General features: G+C 41.8%; 1 long non-coding RNA gene across 2 annotated transcripts in view; it reads right to left on the minus strand.

Annotated features, from left to right (window-relative positions):
• The window catches only part of LOC139083262 (uncharacterized), a 93024-nt gene that overhangs the window by 3881 nt on the left and 66818 nt on the right, over positions 1-22325 (minus strand). The window contains exon 3 of one of the 2 annotated variants that reach the window (XR_011539839.1): positions 19179-21197. The exons of the other annotated variant lie outside the window; for it this stretch is intronic. This is a non-coding gene — a long non-coding RNA (uncharacterized lncRNA). Of the gene's footprint in view, positions 1-19178; positions 21198-22325 lie in introns of those variants that run through there. 2 annotated transcript variants of the gene reach the window in all.

The raw sequence follows: 22325 nt of genomic DNA on the forward strand, positions 1-22325 counted from the left end.
TGTGGGACTTTTAGTGCTAAAACCAGAGAGTCCTGGGCAAACAGGGGCATTTGGTCACCCCAACAGTATTAATCACATTGCTTTGGAGCTAGCTATCTTTCTGATAAGATTGGAGAGCAGAAATTTTACCTTGTTCAGCTTTGTATCCCCAACATCTAACCTAGTGTCAGGTACATTCATGGTCCATACTCAGTAAATATTTGCTGAATTTGTTCACTGAGGTAGCAATTAATTGGGTCAGTGGAAGAGCTAAAGGTCATGAGTCAAATCCTATCCCCCTTCCTGCATGACCTTGAGCAAGTTATTACTTTCATTTACATATTTATTTGTTTGTGCCTGGATGATTTAAGAGAGATTTCATGGTCTCGCTTAGCCTCTGTTTCCTCATTTGTAAAATGGACATAATAATATTCATTTCATAGAGATGTTGTGATGACTAAATGCATGTAAAGTGGTTAACATAATACCTGGCATATAACGAGCTTTCAATAAACATTAGCTGCTGTTACTATATATTATTATTGTTTAAAGAGTTAACACAGTACATTCAATAAAGGTTGGTTCCCTTCCTCTCATTTAATAAATTAATACAGGTGGCCTCAAATGTAATTATACCATAGAGAAGCTTTCCTTAAAACATTGTTTGGGGAAGAGAGTCCAAGATGGCGGCACAGGAAGACTCTGAACTCACCTCCTACCATGGACACATCAAATCTACACTTACCTATAGAGCAACTCCTCCTGAAGGAGAACTGGGGGCTAAAGGAACAGCTTCTACACAACAAACGATAGAGGGACCACACAGAGAGACAGAGATGGAGGTAGGAGAGACGGAGACATGGTATCGATGGGAATCCCACTCCAATGCAGTGAATGCAGCAGGGAGAGACATCACTGAGGGGCCCACACACAGTCTCGCCCACCCTGGGGCACAGTGAACAAAACAGCAGTTTAAAGGGCATCTAGACTATATCTGAAGGAAATCCATTTACTAATCCTAGAGCATTTGCAAAATGGGTGGGGAACTGCTGGAACTCTCTCCGGGGTCAGAGGAGCTGGTGAGCTCCATTTTTGGCATTCCCCCTCCACCTTGATGGCATGAGAGGGAACATAATCCAGACTCTTTAGTCAGCCTGCCAAGGCCACCCCAGTGCACCCTGGACCCCTGACCCACACCAGCTCTAGCCATCCTGCCAAGGCAGCCCCGGCAGATTTGCCCCAGGACCCCCTGCCCCTAGCCTGCACACAATCCAGCCATCTTGCCAAAGCCGCCCCAATTCAAGGCACCCTGGAACTCCCAAGCCCACACCTGCTCCAGCTCCAGTCAGTCTGCCAAAGCTGGCTGGCACATCCCGTCTACACAGAGGATGCTCCTTCAAGACTGGGAGAGGTAGCTCTTTTGTCTAATTAATAGAAACAAACACAGAAAGCCAAACAAAATGAAGAGACAAAGGCATATGTTCCAAACAAAATGACAAGATAAAACTCTGATGAAATAGTGATAAATAACTTAGCTCATAAAGAGTTCAAAGTAATGGTCATAAAGATGCTCACCAAACTCAGGAGAAGAATGGAGGAACACAGTGAGAACTTCAACAAAGAGTTAGAAAATATAAGACAGAACCAATCAGAGCCAAAGAATACAATAACTAAAGTGAAAAATACACTAGAGGGAATCAACAGCAGATTAATGATGATACAGAAGAACAGATCAGTGATCTGGAAGACAGAATAGTAGAAATCATCCAATCAGAACAGCAAAAAGAAAAAATAACTTTAAAAAATTAGGATAGTTTGGCCATGGCCCAGTGGTGTAGTGGTTAAGTTCACACGTTCCGCTTTGGCGGCCCAGCTTCACCAGTTCAAATCCCGGGCATGGACCTATGCACTGCTTATCAAGCCATGCTATGGCAGCATCCCACATATAAAATTGAGGAAGATGGACACAGATGTTAGCTCAGGGCCAATCTTCCTCAAAACAAAATGAGGATAGTTTAAGGGAGTTTGGGACAACATCAAATGTACTAACATTCACATTATACCTATCCCAGAAGGAGAAGGGGGGCAGAAAACTTACTTGAAGAAATAATGGCTGAAAATTTCCCTAATTTGGGGAAGGAAACAGACATCCAGGTACAGGAAACACAGAGAGTACCAAACAAGATGAATTCAAAGACAGTCACACCAAGACATAGTATAATCAAAACACCAAAAGTTAAAGAGAGGATCTTAAAGGCAGCAAGAGCAAAACAACCAGTCACATACAAGGGAACTCTCATAAGACTACCAGTTGGCTTTTCAGCAGAAACTTTGCAGGCCAGAAGGGAGTGACACGATGTATTCAAAGGGCTAAAAGGAAAAAACTTACAACCAAGAACACTCTACGCAGCAAAGTTATCTTTCAGAATTAAAGGAGAGATCGAGCTTCCCAGACAAGCAAAACTAAAGGAGTTCATCATCACTAAACTGGCCTTACAAGAAATGTTAAAGGGTCTTGAGCTAGCGCTGTGGCCTAGTGGTTAAGTTTGGTATGCCCTGCTTCAGTGGCCTGGGTTTGGTTCCTTGGAGAGGACCTACACCACTTGTTGGTGGCCATGTTGTGGCAGTGACTCACATACAAAAATAGAGGAAGATTGGCACAGATGTTACCACAGCGTGAATCTTCCTCAAGGAAAAAGAGGAAGATTGGCAACAGATGTTAGCTCAGGGCCAATCTTCCTCAGCATGCATCAATAAATAAATAAATAAATAAATAAAATGTGTCTGTTTAAAAAAACAATAAAGAAGTGTTAAAGGGTCTTATTTAAGTGGAAAAGAAAAGGTCATAACTAGAAATAAGAAAACATGTGAAAGAAAAATATTTCACTGGTAAAGGAAAGTACATAATAAAAGAAGTAGGGGCCAGCCTGGAGGTGCAGTGGTTAAGTGCACAGGTTCCGCTTCAGCGGCCCAGGGTTCGCTGGTTCTGATCCTGCGTGCGGACATGGCACCACTTGTCAAGCCATGCTGTGGTAGGTGTCCCACGTATAAAGTAGAGGAAGATGGGCATGGATGTTAGCTCAGGGCCAGTCTTCTCAGCAAAAAAGAGGAAGATTGGCGGCGGATGTTAGCTCAGGCCTGGTCCTCCTCAGAAAAAAATAAATAAATAAAAGAAGTAGATTAGCCACTTAAAAAGCTAGTATGAAGGTTAAAAGTAAAAGTAATAAAGTCAACTATAACTACAATAAGTAGTTAAGGGATATACAGAATAAATAAATGTAAAATATGATATCAAAGACATAAACATGATGGGGAGGAGTAAAAATGTGGTGCTTTTAGAATGCATTCAAACTTAAGCAAGTATTAGCTTAAAATAGAGTACTATATATATAGGTTGATATAAATGAACCTCATGGTAACCACAAACCAAAAACCTACAATTGATACACAAAAAATAAAAAGAAAGGAATACAAACATAATCCTAAAAAACATCAAACCACAAGAGAGGAACAGAGAAGAAGTACAAAAACAACCAGAAAACAATTCTAAAAACAGCAATATGTACACACTTATTAATAATTACTTCCATTGTAAATGGACTAAATGCTTCAATCAAAATGCATAGGGTGGGGGCTGGCCTCATGGCTGAGTGGCTAAGTTCACATGCTCCACTTCAGCAGCCCAGGGTTTTACAGGTTCAGCTACATGGCACCACTCACCAAGCTATGTTGAGGCAGCGTCCCACATAGCACAACCAGAGGTACTCACAAGTAGAATATACAACTATATACTTGGGGGCTTTGGAGAGAAGAAGGGGGAAAAAAAGACATAGAGTGGCTGAATGGATAAAAAAAAAAACAAGACCCATCTATATGCTGCCTACAAGAGACTCACTTCAGCTCTAAAGACACACACAGACTGAAAGCAATGGAATGGAAAAAGATATTCCATGAAAACTACAAAGAAGTGATAAAGGGGTCAATCCAAAAAGAGGATATAACATCTATAAATATTTATGCACCCAAGATAGGAACACCTAAATATACTAAGCAAATATTAACAGACATAAAGGGAAAAGTTGATGAGAATACAAAATAGTAAGGAATTTTAATACTCCTCTCACATCAATGCATAAATCATCCAGACAGAAAATCAATAAGGAAACATTGGTCTTAAATGACCCATTAGACTAGATGAACTTAATAGATACGTACAGAACATTCTATCCAAAAACTGCAGAATACACTTTCTTTTCAAGTGCACATGGAACATTCTCCAGGATAGATCACATGTTAGGCACAAAACAAGTCTCAATAAATTTAAGAAGACTGAAATTATATGAAGCATCTTTTCCAACCACAACAGTATGAAATCAGAATCAATTACAAGATGAAAACTGGAAAAAAAAAAAAAAAACACGTAGAGACCAAACAACATGCTACTAAACAACCAATGGGTCAACAAAGAAATGAAAGAGGAACTCAAAACATAGCTTGAGACAAATGAAAATGGAAACACAACTTTCCAAAATCTATGGCATGCAGCAAAAGCAGTCCTAAGAGGTAAGTTCATAGCAATACAGGCCTACCTCAAGAAACAAGAAAAAATCTCAGATAAGCAATCTAACTTTACACCTAAAAGAACTAGAAAAAAGAAGAACAAACAAAGCCCAAAGTTAGTAGAAGCAAGGAAAAAATAAAGATCAGAGTAGAAATAAATGAAATATAAACTTTAAAAAACAATAGAAAAGATCAATGAAACTAAGAGTTGGTTCTTTGAAAAGATAAACAAAACTGATAAGCCTTTAGCCAGACTTATCAAGAAAAAAAGAGAAAGGACCCAAATAAATAAAATCAGAAATGAAAGAGAAGTTACTGCTGACACCACAGAAATACAAAGGATCATAAGAGACTACTACAAAAAATTATATGTAAACAAATTGGAAAACTTAGAAGAAACTGATAAATTCCTAGAAACACACAACCTTCCAAGAGTGAATCAGGAAGAAATAGAAAATTTGAATAGACTGATTACAAGTAATGAAATTGAATCAGTAATTTAAAAACTCCCAAAAAACAAAAATCGAGGACGAGATAGCTTCACAGGTGAATTCTACCAAACATTCAAAGAAGAGTTAATACCTATCCTTCTCAAATTATTCCAAAAAATTCAAGAGGAAAGAATGCTTCCAAACTCATTTTATAAAGCCAGCATTACCTTGATACTAAAACCAGACAAAGACATCACAAAAAAAGAAAATTACAGGCCAATTTCCCTGATACACATAGATGCAAAAATCCTCAACAAAATATTAGCAAACTGAATTTAACAATATATTAAAAGGATCCTACACCACAGTCAAATGGGATTTATTCCACAGATGTGAAGATGGTTCAACATTCATAAATCAATCAGTGTGATACACAACATTAACAAAAGATTTTAAAAATCATATGATCATCTCAATAGATGCATGAAAAGCATTTGACAAAATTCAACATCTATTTATGATTAAAAATTCTCAACAAAATAGACGTAGAAGGAATACACCTCAACATAATAAAGGCCATATATGACAAATCCACAGCTAATACCATTCTCAACAGTGAAAAGCTGAAAGCCACTCCTCTAAGATCAGGTACAAGACAACGATACCCACTCTTGCCACTTTTATTCAACATAGTGTTGGAAGTCCTAGCCACAGCAATTAGACAAGAAAAAAAAATAAAAGGCATCCATATTGGAAAGGAAGAAGTAAAACTGTCATTGTTTGCAGCTGACATGATACTATATAAAGGAAACCCTAAGGACTCTGCCCAAAACCATTAGAACTAACAAATGAATTCAGTAAAGTTGCAGGATACAATATATACAGAAATTGGTTGCATTTCTATACACTAATAAAAAGGTATCAGAAAGAGAAATTGAGACCCATTCCATTTACAATTGTATCAAAAAGAATAAAATACCTAGGAATGAACTTAACCAAGGCAATGAAAGACCAGTACACTGAAAACTATAAGACATTGATGAAAGAAATTGAAGACAACACAAATAAATAGAAAGATATAGCATGTTCATGGATTGAAAGAATTAATATTGTTAAAACGTCCATACTATCCAAAGCAATCTACAGAGTCAATGCAATCTCCATCAAAATACCAATGGCATTTTTCACAGAACTAGAACAAAGAATCCTAAAATTTGTATGAAACCACAAAAAAACCAGAATTGCCAAAGCAATGTTGAGAAAGAAGAACAAAGTTGGAGGTATTACACTCCCTGATTTCAAACTATACTACAAGTTATAGTAATCAAGACAGTATGGTACTGGCACAAAAACAGACAACTAGATGAATGGAATAGAATAGAAAGCCCAGAAATGAACCCACACATATATGCTCAATCAATCTACTACAAAGGAGGCAAGAATGTACAACGAGAAAAAGAGAGTCTCTTCAATAACTGATGTTGGGAAATCGGACAGCCACATGCAAAAGAATGAAACTGGGCCACTATATTATACCATATAAAAAAACAAATTCAAAATGGATTAAAGGCTTGAATGTAAGACCTGAAACCATTAAACTCCTAGAAGAAAACATAAGCAGTCAACTGTTTGACGTCAGCCTCAGCAACATTTTTTTGGACTGGTCTCCTCAGGCAAGGGCAACAAAAGTAAAAATAAACAAGTGGGACTACATCAAAGTAAAAAGCTTTTGCACAGCGAAGGGAACTATCAACAAAAGGAAAAGGCAACCTACTGAACAGAAGATATTCACAAATCATACCTCTGATAAGGGGTTAATATCCAAAATATATAAAGAAGTTACACAACTAAATATCGTAAAAACAAAGAACCTAATTAAAAAATGGTTAGAAGACTTGAATAGACATTTTTCCAAAGAAGACATACAGATGGCCAACAGGCACATGAAAAGATGTTCAACAATCATTCATCATCAGGGAAATGCTAATCAAAACAACAACGAGATATCACCTCACACCCACCAGAATGGCTATTATCAAAAAGACAAAAAATAACAAGTGTTGAAAAGGATGTGGAGGAAAGGGAACCCTTGTGCACTGTTGGTGGAAATATAAATTGGCGCAACCACTATGGAAAACAGTACGGAGGCTCCTCAAAAAAATTAAAAATAGAACTACCTACAATCCAGCAATCCCACTTCTGGATATTTATTCAAAGAAAACGAAAACATTAATTTGAAGAGATATATGCACCCTTATGTTCATTGCATTACTTACAATAGCCAAGATATGGATGCAACCTAAGCGTCTAACCACAGACGAATGGATGAAGAAGATGTGGTATACATACACAATGGAATATTACTCAGGCATAAAAAAGAATGAAATCTTGCCATTTGTGACAACATGGATGGACCTACAGGGTACTATGCTAAGCAAAATAAGTCAGACAGAGAAAGACGAATACCCTATGATTTCACTTACGTGTGAAATCCAAAAACAAAACAAATGAACAAACAAAACAAAATAGAGTCAGATTCACAGATACAGGAAACAAACTGGTGGTTACTAGAGAGGGGAAGGGTTGGGAGGTGGGCAAAATAGGTGAAGGGAATTAAGAGGTACAAACTTTCAATTATAAAACAAATAAGCCATGGAGAGGTAATGTACAGCATAGGGAATATAGTTATTAATACTCTAATAACACTGTATGGAGACAGATGCTAAGTAGATTTATTATGGTGATCATTTCATAATGTATATAAATATGAATCACTATGATGTATATCTGAAACTAACAGGATATTGTATGTCAATTATACTTCAGTTAAAAAAAATAGTGGTCGGCCACCTTGGCTACACATTAGAATCCCCTAGGTAACTTTTACAAAGACTGGTGCCCAATACCCAGCCAATTAATTCAAATCTCCAGTGATGGATCCATGCATCAGCTCCTTTAAGGGCTCCCCAGGCGATTCTGATAGGCAACCAGGAGAGAACCTCTGCCATAGGGCACTGGGTTAGTTGCTCTTTAAACTCTTAATTGCTGCCCTGGGTCCTTCCAGTTTTCCCTAATCTAGCAGGTTGTCAACAGCAAGTACTTAATTCCCTTTGTCTCCCTCCCCTTGTGCTCAGGACAAGAACTGGAGAATTCTCAGCTGACATGAGGGGGTCCACCTGTCCTCCTAACCATTCCTGGCTGGTACCCTCGCTCCTAACAGCCCTTACGCATTATTATACCTCCACACCTTGATATTCTCTCAGGAACTTGGAGGAATGAAAAAGAGGTCACTTCACCTGTGTCTTCCCTAAGGAGACAGATGGTTTCATTTTCTAGTCAGTGTTTGTCAAACTGAGGTCCACAGACATCTTTTCAGGGATGCACCAGTTCTGCATGAGAACTTTTTTTTGTTTGCATTTTCAACTTGCTGATAATCTGAAATACGACTATTGTACGCGATCTGGTCGTCACTTTATAAGAGACCTACTGCAAGATTTGAGTGCCGTGTTTGTGTTTTATCAAGTAAAGGCAGCGCACATATACAGATTTTGAAGTAGTCCAAACAGAGGGATCAAGAGGGGAAACTGAGTCCTCCTATGGTGGAAAACAGACTCAAAGTGACCAGCGAGTATCCATTAGCAGCTTGAGCATCCTGTCTATGCATAACAGTTTGCAGCAGCCCACTAGGAATAGCTAGTAAATATGCTTAAAGATATTTTTTCCCGTTCCAAAAACAGTAGGAAGAGAAACCCCATTTAAAGCAGATTTTAATAAGGCTAACCATATCTCTAAGTGAACATGAACAATCAGACTTACCAAGCAACACCTCATTAAAACCAGCAATTGGGAATTACTCACTGGCCAAACTGGTCATATAGTGTCTGACACTCTAGTGTGAGCACTAGCCTTGATGCCCTAGTGGTTAAGATTCAGCGCTCTCACTGTCGGCCCCAGTTCATTTCCCAGGGAACCACATCACCCATCTGTTGGTTGTCATACTGTGGTGCCTGCATGTTGCTGTGATGCTGAAAGCTATGCTGCTGGTATTTCAAATATCAGCAGGGTCACCCATGGTGGAAAGACCTGGCCACCCACTTCCAAAAAATTGGCCATGAAAACTCTATGAATAACAGTGGAGCATTGTCTGGTGTAGCACTGGAATTTGAAAGGATGGCGCAAAAAGACCAAAAAGACTGGGCAGGGTTCTGCCCTGCTGTACACAGGGTCTCTAGGAGTCGGAATCAACCCCAGGGCACTAACAAAGAAGTCCAGTATTAACAAATGCAGCCTTGATGTTATCAGTACCATTCATGCCCTTTTCTTATGAGAAGAGACAGACTGCTATTATTAAAGTGAAAATACAGAAACAGATTATAGAACTAGACCCAAGGCTACCTCTTACCATTATTAAGCCAACGATAGTGATTTATTTTTAGTAGAGCTTCATCATAAATCCCATCAAAATAATGTTGTTTATTTAGATGTTGTGCCCATATACTTTGCTTTTAACTTATAAATTTGGTTTGGTTCTATAGGTGCATAAGAGCTATAAGCATAAACAGTTCATATCTAGTTTTCCTTTATACCTAATTGAGATAATAAAAATAATTCTGGTTGTTGTTATCTGCCTCAATTATCTTTTCCCTCCTGGTCTGGAACACTTGTCCTGGCTGTAGATCAGAATCAGCTGGAGCACAGTCAGAAAATCGGGTTCCCAGGTCCCACTCTAGTCAACCAGAGGTTCGAGACAGCAGTTTGGAGTCGAGCACACTTCCCTGGGCCCCAGTTCTGCTTTGTCACTAGAGGTAGAGGCTACTTTGTCACTTAATGGCCGAGGGCCCTTGGCCAAGTCCTTTCACCACCACCTCTCGTCTCCTCCCACCACCCCCTCCTCCAGGCCTCAGCATCCTCATCTCCCTGAGGGCTATGGTCCCTTCTATCTTTAACTTTCAGTGGCTCTATGATTCTCTCATACCACATGACAGCAACTCAAGGCAGAGGAGCACAAAGCGTGGGCCGGGCTTGGGTGAGAATTCAGATCCAGACACTGTCCCACCTTGGACACAACCACTCTGAGCTTCAGTTTCCTTGATGTAAACGGAGAGAATGCTGTTGTCATTGGGTGTGATGTACACGTTGCAAGTGATGAGAAATGTCTGGGAGGCAGAGAACATGCCCGTCTTCCCCGTGGGTGCTCAGGGAATGGTCCATGCTGCTGTCAGAGTGCCTACTAACCTCCAGGAGGGGCTCTTTGGCCTGCTGGGGAAGGACAGTGTGTTTTTGGTTTTTCGTTTTTAACCTCATCCCATAACCTCCTTTCATCCAAAAGAGATCTTCCCGAAACTTCTCTAGAAATTCTGAGTATGTAACCAGAGGATGCACAAAGTGATGGGGCCGAGGGCTGGCCCCGCTGTTCCCGCACAGAGGGGAGACAGCAAGCCCCTTCGGGGGTGGGGAAGACAGGCATGGACTTGTCCATCGCAGGGCCATTGGCAATGAGGCCCAAGTCTCCAATGTACTTTTCAGCTAGCTGTAATTAAGCAAACTAGATTTTCGTTTTTATTTTCGTAAGTTGTGAATGACCGATCGATCACTTTAAACACACACATCTGCCATGTTTGTTTACCCACATGAAACTAATTAGCAGAGTTCAAGGCTGACACGGCAAGCGGTATTTACTCAACCCCTCCCCACATAAGGTCAGCCTTGGGAGTGGGGAGAAGCCCCCTGCTCCTACTCTCTCAGCAAAGAGAGGGACCCCCCACTCCAGAGAGAAGGAGGCTGCCCCAGCCCTCAGCTCAAGGCCCCAGAATTCGGAGCCCAGTTCCCAAGCCTGGTAGGTCAGTAGGAGGGGGCTTCCCATTCGGCCAGGGTTTACAGAACCCCAACTATGCGCCCGTCTCCCTGGCAGAGAGTTTCTGCTGCCTAGACCCCTGTCGGTCCACGGGACCCAGAGGGCCTGGGATATTAGTTCCCCTTTTCTTCTCTTCTCCTCACCTCCCCGCCGCTGCTCCCAGAAGCGCTATATAAACATCAGTTCTGCTCAGTTCTATAGGATCCTGCATTGGTCTGCCAGCATTGCCACAACTACAACAGACAGGTGGCTTAAAACATGGAAATTTATTGTCTCGCAATCTGGAGGCTGAAAGTCCAAGTTGAAGGTGTCAGCAGGACTGGTTTCTCCGGAGGCCTCTCTCCTTGGCTTGCACATGACCGCCTTCTCCCTCTGTCCTCACTTGGTCTCTCCGCTGTGCGTGCACATGTCCATACCCAAATTTCCTCAACTTATAAGGACACCAGTCATATTAGAATAGAGCCCGCCCTAAAGACCTCCCTTCACCTTAATTACCTCTTTAAAGACCTTATCTCCAAGTATGGTTACATTCTGAGGTCCTGGGGGATAGGATGTCAACATATGAATTAGGGGGAGGACACAATTCAGCCTACAACAGATATTGTGATGGTTAATTTTATGCATCGACTTGGCTCGGCTGTGGTGCTCGGTTGCTCTGTCGAACATCAGTGTGGATGTTGCTGTGAAGGTATTAGCTGCAATTAACATTTAAATCAGTAGATTTTGAATAAAGCAGGTTACCCTTTATAATGTGGGTGGGCCTCATCCAATCAGTTGAAGGCCTTGAGAGCAAAGACTGAGGTCCCCCAAGAAGGAAGAATTCTGCCTCCAGACAGCAACATAGGAATTCTGCCTGAAATTCCAGCCTTGTACTCAAGACCGCAACATCCACTCTTGCCTCAATTTTCAGCCTGCCAGCTTGCCCTGCAAATTTCAGACTATCGGCCACCACAATCACTTGAGCCAATTCATATCTACATATATATGTGTATATAATATATATGTAAAAATGTATGTTATATATATGTGTGAGCATATATAAATATATATCCTATTGATTCTATTTCTCTGGAAAACCTTAACTAATACAGATATTTCATTCCAATACTCCTATATTGCAGTAATTATGGTTCCATTAGTACAGGGTCAAGTTTGTGGTAAGCTGGGGCTGGCCCCATGGCCGAGTGGTTAAGTTTGCGCACTACGCTGCAAGCGGCCCAGTGTTTCGTTGGTTCAAATCCTGGGCACGGACAAGACACTGCTCATAAAACTACGCTGAGGCAGCATCCCACATGCCACAACTAGAAGGACCCACAACGAAGAATATACAACTATGTACTGGGGGGCTTTGGGGAGAAAAAGGAAAAAAATAAAATCTTTAAAAAAATAAAAAATAAAAGTTTGTGGTAAGCTTTCTCTTATAAGAACACCAAGTCCTGTTTTCATGTGCTTGGTCTTCATCCTTGGTACTCGGAGCAATGGTCAGTGCCTTTCCAGTAACGAGTGACACCAGTTCACTCAAACAGTCTTGAGCACAAAAGGATTTTCTTAACTCAAACTGGGAAGTTCAGGAGTGGAAGGCATCAGGCACGTCTGGATCCAGGAGGTCAAACAGTGTCACCATTGAGATCTCACCCGATCTCCGAGTCTTACTTTCCTCCACAATGGATGTGTTCTCCAGCAGGCTCTCCCTGCCGTCATGGTGGCGAGACAGCAGACAGAAGCCCCAATGCCAAGCTGGGAGATCCTACTCTCTCAGCGACCTTAGTGGAAAGAGTAATTCTGTCTCCCAACAGCTCTAACATAAGCCCCCAAATTGGATCTCATTAGACAAATAGGTCACACACACATTCCTGAACCAATCGTGCCCAACATCCTCCTTTTCCAGACATTGGTTTTGACAAGGGCATATGACCTACTTCTCCAAAAGCAGCTGAGGTTTAGGGGGGATCTCCCTCCGTGATAAGAGAGAGACTTGTGAGAAAAAGGCCTTGGAGCCCTCCTCCTCCTTCCTGCTTTGGAGGCTGCCAGGCGAGAAGGGGACACGGGGAAGCTGCAGCAGGAGACTGCCCTACGACCGAAGCCCTTGCAGCCAGGAGAACAGAGGAAAGAGAGAGACGGCCTCCGTCCACAAGGATGCTGTTGGGCCTCTGAACGATCTTGAGATCACCCACTTCAGGATTTCTTGCTTTTGAAATTTTAAAATGTCCCATGCGCCCAAGCCATTGGTGTGCGCAGCTCAAATCATTCCCAACTAAAAAAGACATTCCAAAGCTCAATTTTATCATCTATAAAATAGGGACAAAAATGTGCACCTGGTACAGTTGGCAGGAGGATTAAATGAAATAACATCTGGGCGTGTCTGACACATAGGAGACAATCAAGGAGCTTCAGTGTCATCCGCTATGACCAGTCCCTCTCGTTTAAATTCTAAATGCTCTAAATGCTCGTCAATGGATTAATTGATTGCATTTGGAGGACCTTCCTTATCTCAGAAACTAAATTGATAAGCTTCTCCCTTCCAGAGTGGTTGGTTCCCTAATCCTGAGTCAAGGCCCTTCTCACCTCCATGTGGCCCCGAAGACGTGAGCCTGTAAATTGAGAATGGCAGCTGGTTCTTGAGCTACTTTTTCCAAAAAAGTTTGACCTCACGTGTAGGGGTCAACTGCACCACATTCCTCAGTTATGACGTTTTATCATCGTGGGTTCGTGCAAAACCCTGTCTTGTTTTGTCTTTTCCCGCTTTATCCTTTTCCACACTTACACGCTTACCACACACCCCTGCCACTCTGAACAACCGTTCTAACCCCTATTATGTGTATTCTTTTATAAGTACTTTTCTTGTAAACTTAGGATTGCCAGATAAAATATAGAGCGCCCAGTTAAATTTGAGTTTGAGGACAAAATAAATAACGTTTAGCAAAAGTGACAATTTTTAGTATAATCGTTCATTGGTTATCTGAAAGTCAAATTTAACTGGGCATTCTCTTTGTTGTTTTGTTTTGTTTTTTACTAAATTTGGAAACCCTGTGTAATACATACTCTTACATAAATATTATGCTACAGATTTCAGTTAATTTTTTATTTCATTCAGATCTAAGTGGATCCATCCATGTGGCTGTATGGACATCTAGTCCATTTCTTTCGGCTGCTACACAGAACTCCATGGTTTGTTTGTACCACCCATGCCCCCATGGGGACACCCCAGATAATCTGGTGTTTATATCATGTGTAAACAGTTTTATTTCTCCCTTTCCCATCTTTTCTCCTCTTATTTATTTCCTTATCATGTCAGCCAGTAGCTCCCTTCTGTGGTAAACAGCAGCAGCAGAGGGGTATCTTCAAGTCTCTATCTCCTCGTAGTGATGGAACCTTGGGCAAGTTTCTTCACCATCTTGAGTGTCGGTTTCCCCAGCTGTTACACCTTCCTCAGAGAGTTGTGACGATCATGGTAATAAACCCAAAGTTCCTGGCACACAGTGGGCACTCTGCATAGAGTGTGGGTGTACTAATTCCCTAATAAAGACACTAGCCATCCATTTCCTTGGTATCCCATTCCCCCTGTTATAGGGAGTTGCACCCTTTAAAATACGTAGGATCTCTAAAGTAGAGAGATGGTAATTATTATGAATCCAAAATGGATGACTCCTAAGACTGGTGGAAAGGATTTCCAACTCTTAATCATTGTTCATTCAAAGTATTAGCCAAGCATGACCAGAGTAAATCAGGAATAGCCGTGGCAAATGCATACGTCACCCCAACTCTTCACTCTAACTTCATAACGGATGGGTCAGCAAACTGATTATCAGCACATTTTAAAATAAGTCCTCATGATCAAGATGATGGTGGTAGAGAATCTGGAATAATTTGAATTTCATATGTTCTAAACTGATGGGCAACAATTGAAAAAGGAAGGTAAATATCCATTTCTCACTTGACCCAATATTTTGGTCAGTGAAACACATTTACCTGTTATTTACCACATGTCAAGTTTTTATATATATTAGACCAGTGCTTAAAGTATTGTAAGTAATGTAAATACTTTAAGCAATTCTAAGCTTTATTCAATCTTTAAAAAAGAAAGATATGAGCCATCAGGCAATTTTCTTTATTAAATTCGATTTTTAAATTAAATTAAGAAAATGTAGCAGCTTCACTAATTACTGATACAAGCTCGTGCTGGGGGGCCAGTCTTTCCCCCTAAAGATGCGTATTGAGATGCTGACAAGTGGATCACCAACAGTCATTATAAATATTCTGGGGATGCAATTTCCAGCCCTGATTTTCAGAAAATTGTATGTTTTGCTCTATTTGGGTGGAAGCACATTTGTAGTAAGAATTCAGTAATAAAAACCATCTTTGAAAACTATTCTAGTTCAATGTGACTGCAGGGACTTTGCTTACGGCTGATGGCTAGGATGTTAAATAACATTTGCACAACTTGGACAGATTTTCTAGTCTGCTTGGAACTGGGTGATTTCGCAATCCCCCTTAGTGACATCACGCTGAACAGAACAGCGATAAACAGAGCCGCTCCCAGGGTGCTCGTCCCTCACTGCTGCTGACGGCTGGTTACCGCCACGGAAATGGAACTGGATTCCCCCAGGCTCGCTGTTCTGATTCTCTGGTCTCAGCACTTTTCCCCCTGTGGTCCTCAGCTGGAAGATTGTTCCGTACGTGAACCACCGCAGTGCGTTTAAAGTGCGACTGTAGAATTATCGTTCTAGAAAGTACTTTTCATATGAACTCTCTGTATCCCTACCACCACCACCCTCTCTACAGAGCATGTGACAGAAGAGGTACACGAAGAACTGTTAGGTATTTTAAAGCTCGTAGTAAGTATCTGCTATATGACTACCCCGGTGAAAGGGGAGTTAGCATCATTGCATCGTTCATTCTCCTGTGAAATAGTAGAAAATGTATGTATTGGTCTCTGCCCCCAGTTGCTGGCACAGAGCTCCTAAAACTGCTTATTTCCTCGGTGATAGGAGTGTCTTTTGTTCTAATGAGGCCACTCTGAGTGCGCTCGCAGGTGAGGGCTGGTCACTGGAAAGACCAAGTCATGATTTCTAATTTCCAAGCTGGGACTTTTCAGCCCTGCCCCGCATTCTCTTGAGAAGGGAAAAGGGCTGGAAATGGAGTTAATGATCAATGATGCCTATGTCAGGAAGCCTCCATAAAAACCCCAAAAGTAAAGGGTTTGGAGAGTTCCGGGTGGGTGAAGACATCCACGTGCTGGGAGGGTGACGATTGGCATCTGATGTGGGGTGGGAGCAGTCTCGTGGGACTGAGCCCTTAATCTCCGGGATCTGACTCTCTCTCCAGGTAGACAGTGTCAGAATTGAGTTAAATTGTAGGACACCCAGCTCGTGTCAGAGAATTGCTTGGTGGAGAAAACCTGCACACCTCTAGTGTCAGAAATGTTGTGAGTGTGGTCGTAGTGTGGGAGGAAAGGAGAAAAACACAGAGGGAGTGAGTTTTTCCCAATACATCTCCCAATGATCTTTTGAGTTGGCTAACAGCAATAATAACAACAAAATCACCAATAGCTAGTATTATTGAAAATATATCACAGCAGTTAAGAACACGGTCTTGAGTCAGAAACCCTGTCTTTAAATCTCAGCCACTTAAGTTGTGTCACCCTAGTTTCTTAACCTGGCTGTGCTTTGATCTCCTTGTCTGAAAATGATAACAGCACTACCTCAAAAGGCCATCACGAGGATTAAATGCGATAACGCAGGTGACACGCCATATCAGTTGCAAATTATCTCCAGCTGCAGACAACACAAAGGGTTTTATTTTTCTCATGTGGAGAAATATCCGGAGATGGGTGACAGCTGGCTCTGCTTCAGCAGCTCAAGGGTGCTGGCACTGAGGTCTCTAGCCCTTGTCCTCATGGTCCCAAGATGGCCACTACTGTTGTGCAGCCATCACGTTCACATTCCTGGCAGGAAGTAGGAGGATGAGGCAGAAGGACATGCCCCCCAATCGAGTCACCCACCCCTTAAAGCGCCTTCCCAGAAGCCCCTCAACTGCCGCCTCCTCACACCCACTCTCCCCAACCTCCGCCATGGCTCTGGCCCATTACTGGCTGAAACAGCACTTCCTAAGCTTAGTCATGACTCCACATGGCTAAATTCAACAGACGTTTTTCATTCCTCATCTTTCCTGACCTTTCTCTCAGCAGAGCGAGATTCCCTTCTTGAAGTATGCTCTTCCCATGGCCTCCACGACACCAAGCTCTCTGCTTCTCCTGGTGCCTCTCTGGCAGCTCCTCCTGTCCCCTTTGCACAGTCATTCTCCTCAACGTAACCAGTGGACACTGCTCTCCTCAAGGCTGGGCCCAGACCCTCTTCTCTGCTCATCTGATACTCCTCCTTAGGCCATCTCAGCCACACCTGCAGCTTAATTTCCACCTGCATGCTGTTGGTGCCCAACTTCCCCTCTTCAGCTCGGATGTCTCCTCTGAGCTCCAGACCTGGGCAGCCCCTCCCCACTCAGATCGTCACTGGCTTCTTTCAAAGGCTTCTCATACTCAAAATATCCAAGAGAGTGTTCGTGCCCCCTCCCCACCCTTAAACACTCTGCTCCACTACCACTGCCAAACTTCAAGCCTCGCCCTCTCCCCATGCTCCCCTGCCCAGGGAATGTCCATCTGCTGTCCAGGTGGATAAGCTAAAAACCTGGGGATCATCCTTGACTGCCTTCTCTCCATTTCCTTCTGTTTCCAAACTAGCAACAGGTCCTGGAGATTTTTATTCCTAAAGATCCCCCAAGTATGTCAACTTGTCTCTGTCCTGCTCCAAGCCACCTTTATCTCTTACTGGATTATAGCATTGGCCTCCTCACGGCCGGCTTGTGTCTATCTTGCTCCAGTCGATTCTCTACATGGTAGCCATGGAGATCTCTTCAATACACAGATTTGATCAGTCACCATCAGCAACTCATGCCACCCTCTCTGCCCATTTAAAACTGTTCAGGAGCTTCTTATTTCTCTTAGAATAGAGGCCAAAATCTCTACTCTGACCTGCAAAGCTCTCAGTGACAGGGCCATGCCTAACTCTGGGGCCTGATCTTGCACCGTGGGTTCTGCATCCTGTGCTCTAGCCTTAATGGCCTTCTTTCTAGCCACCAACCCTGTCCATGGGGTGGCAATGGAACAAGCCTCCAAAGTGGAATAGAGTGAAGAGTGTTGGTATAGAGGAGACCGAGTTGCTGAGAGGCTGTGCTGCAGAATAAGTTGTCCATATGAATAACAGTGTTGGCTAGGATGATGATGGCAAGAGGTTAAGTTGAGAAGATTCAGAGTCTCCTGCCAAAGCCCTTGGTGTGTGTGCAGAAGAAACACAAGTGTAGACAACAAACACAACTATAAAGCTGTGTGATATTCCATTGGCATGAGCCTTAAAGCACCGGGAGTTTTTGACTCATGAATAACGTAGGGAAGCAGCCATGAGGAGTTAGAATGCTGGTCCATCCCCTGCCCTGTGCTCCTTCCAGGCCTCCTGATACCAGGACCACAGAAGCATGAGCAGCCTCCACTTAAGAGACACACAAGGGAAACACAGGCTCGAAGCTCTCCCACTCTGCCCTCGGCCCCATCTCCTCTTTCTGCACCTCCCCTCTTTCCTATTTCCCCACTTTCTTTCTCACTCCCAGTTGCTTGCTTGCCTCCTGAATAAAATAGAAATAATAACATTGACCTGAATAAAAAGATTCTCACGCAGCTCCTTAAGGGAACGTGTTCAAAGATGCTCATTGTTGTGTTGTTAGTGGTAGCGGGGAGTGCGCAGCCTCTACATATAATCTCTCACTAGTCAGAACCAAGACTCCTTGAAGAAATGGCTGACGCCAGGTCTGGGGCGATCGATAAATACGCAAGATAAGCCAGCAACATCTTATCATACCAGGCAGCAAGAAAGTTATCAAAGACTAATGAGGCAGGGTCAAAAATGACTTTAAAAAAACCAAAATGATTTGTAGAGGCCCATCTGCCAAAGATGGGACAATTTGAGCATCCATATGCAAAATAACTACAAACAATTGAAATAATCAAATACATTTAAATCCATGAGTTTATAATACTATTTTTAAAACCCTAATTGATTTAGCTCAAGAGGAATTAACTCATTTTGAAAATTGATAAATAAAAGGAAAGAAGCAAGCATTTCCTTTCCTATACAAACTATATCTCAAAGTAACTGTTTCTCTTTATAAATTCTCCAGCAAATAAATGAAGAAGGAATTATAGAATTAGCTGATCATCATTTTAAAGCCCATAATGAATTCGTGGACCTAGATGCTGGTCGTTAATACTGGTAACATCACAAAGGGAGACAACCAGACACTGGGTGCCTCTTTTTTTTTTTTTTTTCAGATGTACATCATAACATATTTCGAATTCTGTGTAGATTACATCATGTTCACCACCCAAAGACTAATGATAATCCATTACCACTCATGTGCCTAATCACTCCTTTGGCCCTCCTCCTGCCCCCTTTCCCTCTGGTCACCACCAATCCAATCTGTCTCTATGTGTTTGTCGTTGTTTTTATCTTCTACTTATGAGTGAGATCATACAGTATTTGACTTTCTGCCTCTGATTTATTTTACTTAGCACAGTACCCTCGAGGACCATCCATGTTGTCACAAATGGCCGGATTTCATCATTTCTTATGGCTGAGTAGTATTCCATCGTGTATAAATATCGCATCTTCTTTATCCATTCATCCCTTCATGGGCACCTAGGTTGCTTCCAAGTCTTGGCTATTGTGAATAATGCTGCAGTGAACATAGGGGTGCACGTATCTTTATGCATTTGTGTTTTCAAGTTCTTTGGATAAATACCCAGCAATGGAATAGCTGGATCATATAGTAGATCTTAATTTTCTGAGGATACTCCATACTGCTTTCCATAGTGACTGTACCAATTTGCACTCCCACCAGCAGTGAACAAGGGTTCCCTTCTCCCCACATCCTCTCCAACTCTTGTTGTTTCCTGTCTTGTTCATTATAGCCATTCTGCCAGAGTGAGGTGATATCTCATTGTAGTTTTGATCTGCATTTCCCTGATAGTTAATGATGCTGAACATGTTTTCATGTACCTGTTGGCCATCTGTATATCTTCTTTGGAGAAATCTCTGTTCAGACCTTTTGTCCGTTTTTGAATTGGGTTTTCGATTTTTTTGTTGTTGAGATGTGGATGCCTCTTGAAAGAAGTTCATAACTCCACCTATGAAGTGTTTCTTGCCAAAAAACCAAATGTAACCTGAATCTGACCAAGTTTCTAGATCTCACGACCAGTTTACAGGAAACATAAAGGGCAGAGGAACATATAAACAACACCACGGGTTACAGTCTGCAGGATCTAGACTGTGGAAAACTCTATGAAGATAAATGACCTAATCGTCAACAAATACATTTTTAGGAATGGAGGGAAGACCCATAGATTAAAAGAGACTTAAGAGATACATCAACCAATCACAATGTATAAATCTTATTTGAATCTTGATTCAGACAACTAAAAAAATTACAAGACAATTGGGAAAATTTGAACACTGATTGAATAGTTAAAGCTATTAAGTGATTATTTCTAATTTTTAGGTATTATAATATGATTTAATGATTATACTTTAGAGGTCCATCCTAAATATTTCTTGATGAAATAGTATGATTCTGGGACTTCCTTCAGAGTAATCTGTGAAGAGTGGAAATGGGTGCAGGCATAGATGACACAAAATTGGCTTTAAGTTTACATTTGACTTTAGTTGATGGGTACATTGGAATTCATGGTACCATTCTAGTTTTTAAAATGTTGGAAATTTTTCCATAATAAAAAGTTTTTTAAATAGCGGTGAGCAAAAAAAATAATGAAACAATATCTACCACACCATTTGTGTAGATTTAAAATATAAGCACTCAAAAAAGTCCAAATAAAAGCCCATACATCAAACATATTAGAATGGTTGCCATTAGGAAGATTGGGGAATGGACAGAGAGAATAAGATAAACAGGTATAAAAATGAGTGAAACAAGAAAGGGACATTGCACTGACCAACAATGAGGTGTCATTAACTCAACCCTCTTCCTCCAAGGTCAAAAAAATTCTTTCACTAAGTTATAAGGATCAAATGAGATAGATGGTGGGCCAGCCCAGTGGCGCAGCAGTTACGTTCACACATTCTGCTTTGGTGGCCTGGCATTCACTAGTTTGGATCCTGGGTGTGGACCTATGCACCACGTGTCAAGCCATGCTGTGGAAGGCATCCCATGAATAAAGTAGAGGAAGATGGGCACAGATGTTCACTCCGGGCCAGTCTTCCTCAGCAAAAAGAGGAGGATTGGCAGCAGATGTTAGCTCAGGGCTAATCTTCCTGAAAAAAAAAATGAGATAGATGGGTCCTACTCATGGCACTGTGCCTGGCACATCATAGGTCCTTAATAAACCATCATTTCCCTCTGTTCCCTCCACTTCCCACCATCCTTCTGCCCTGCGAAGGAATAAAAGTGATTTGATAAATTAATTCACTTTGAGGTACTAAGCACTGACAACAACGTTATCCTCCTATCCCCACAGCAGAGGTTTTTCAGAGAGGGCAATACTTAAGAATTAAATCCCTAATAAGTGAAATTCTTGTTTCCAGGAGAAATCTCCACTTCCTTAGTGCTGAGCCCTACAACAAGAGGGCAAACAGAGTCCATCACAGGGTGATTTAAGGAGGGCTCAGATCTGCCCATCAGCCCACAACTCTTCAGGGTGGCTTTCTGGGTCTGTTTCCATCTCCCATGTTCTAAATCGAACATATCAACACTAAAAAGCCTACCACCTGCTAGCTCATCCCAGGAATCAGAGAACTCCAGGTTGCAGCACAATCTTAGATGAGCATCAAAGTGAAATATTAATATGCTGAGCTCTGCTCTTCCACTAGCTGGAAAGATTTCTATCTCATGCCCCACCCCAACCGCCACCAGGAGCCAGCCTCCACCGTTTCATCCTCTCTGCCTCTCTGCCCATGACGGTCATGTTCCTTCCAAGCAATAGGTGAACTTTTAATTCAAAATCACGTTCAGGGTGACCGGCTCACTGGGAATCATTCAGAGGTTGCTGAGGACTCACCCAGTAAATTTGAGGCCCAGCAACTGACTTGAAGTCAGAGGCACGAGACAGCTGCTCAGCGAGGGAAAGGGAAAAGAAGCAGAATTCTATATCGGTCTATAATAGATAGACGCTCCTGGTCCATATTGTAGAAACTGTTGGAGTGAAAAGCAATCAGTTCACGGTTTTCCTGGCTGCAGCTTGTCCCCAACAGGTCAGTGTAAAGGTCAGCTGTGAGCAGAGGGAAGGACATTTCACCATCTGAATAAAGTGCAGCCAATTAATGTACAAGTCTTTATCTAGCATATTCTACGTGTCCATCACCATGCAGGAAGACACTGAGGAAGAGTCATTCTAAGACCTCTGCTTTCAAAATTGTAATAATTTTGTAAGGAATATAGAAAAT

Source organism: Equus przewalskii, chromosome 1 (genome assembly GCF_037783145.1).
Source record: "Equus przewalskii isolate Varuska chromosome 1, EquPr2, whole genome shotgun sequence".
NCBI lineage: Eukaryota > Metazoa > Chordata > Mammalia > Perissodactyla > Equidae > Equus > Equus przewalskii.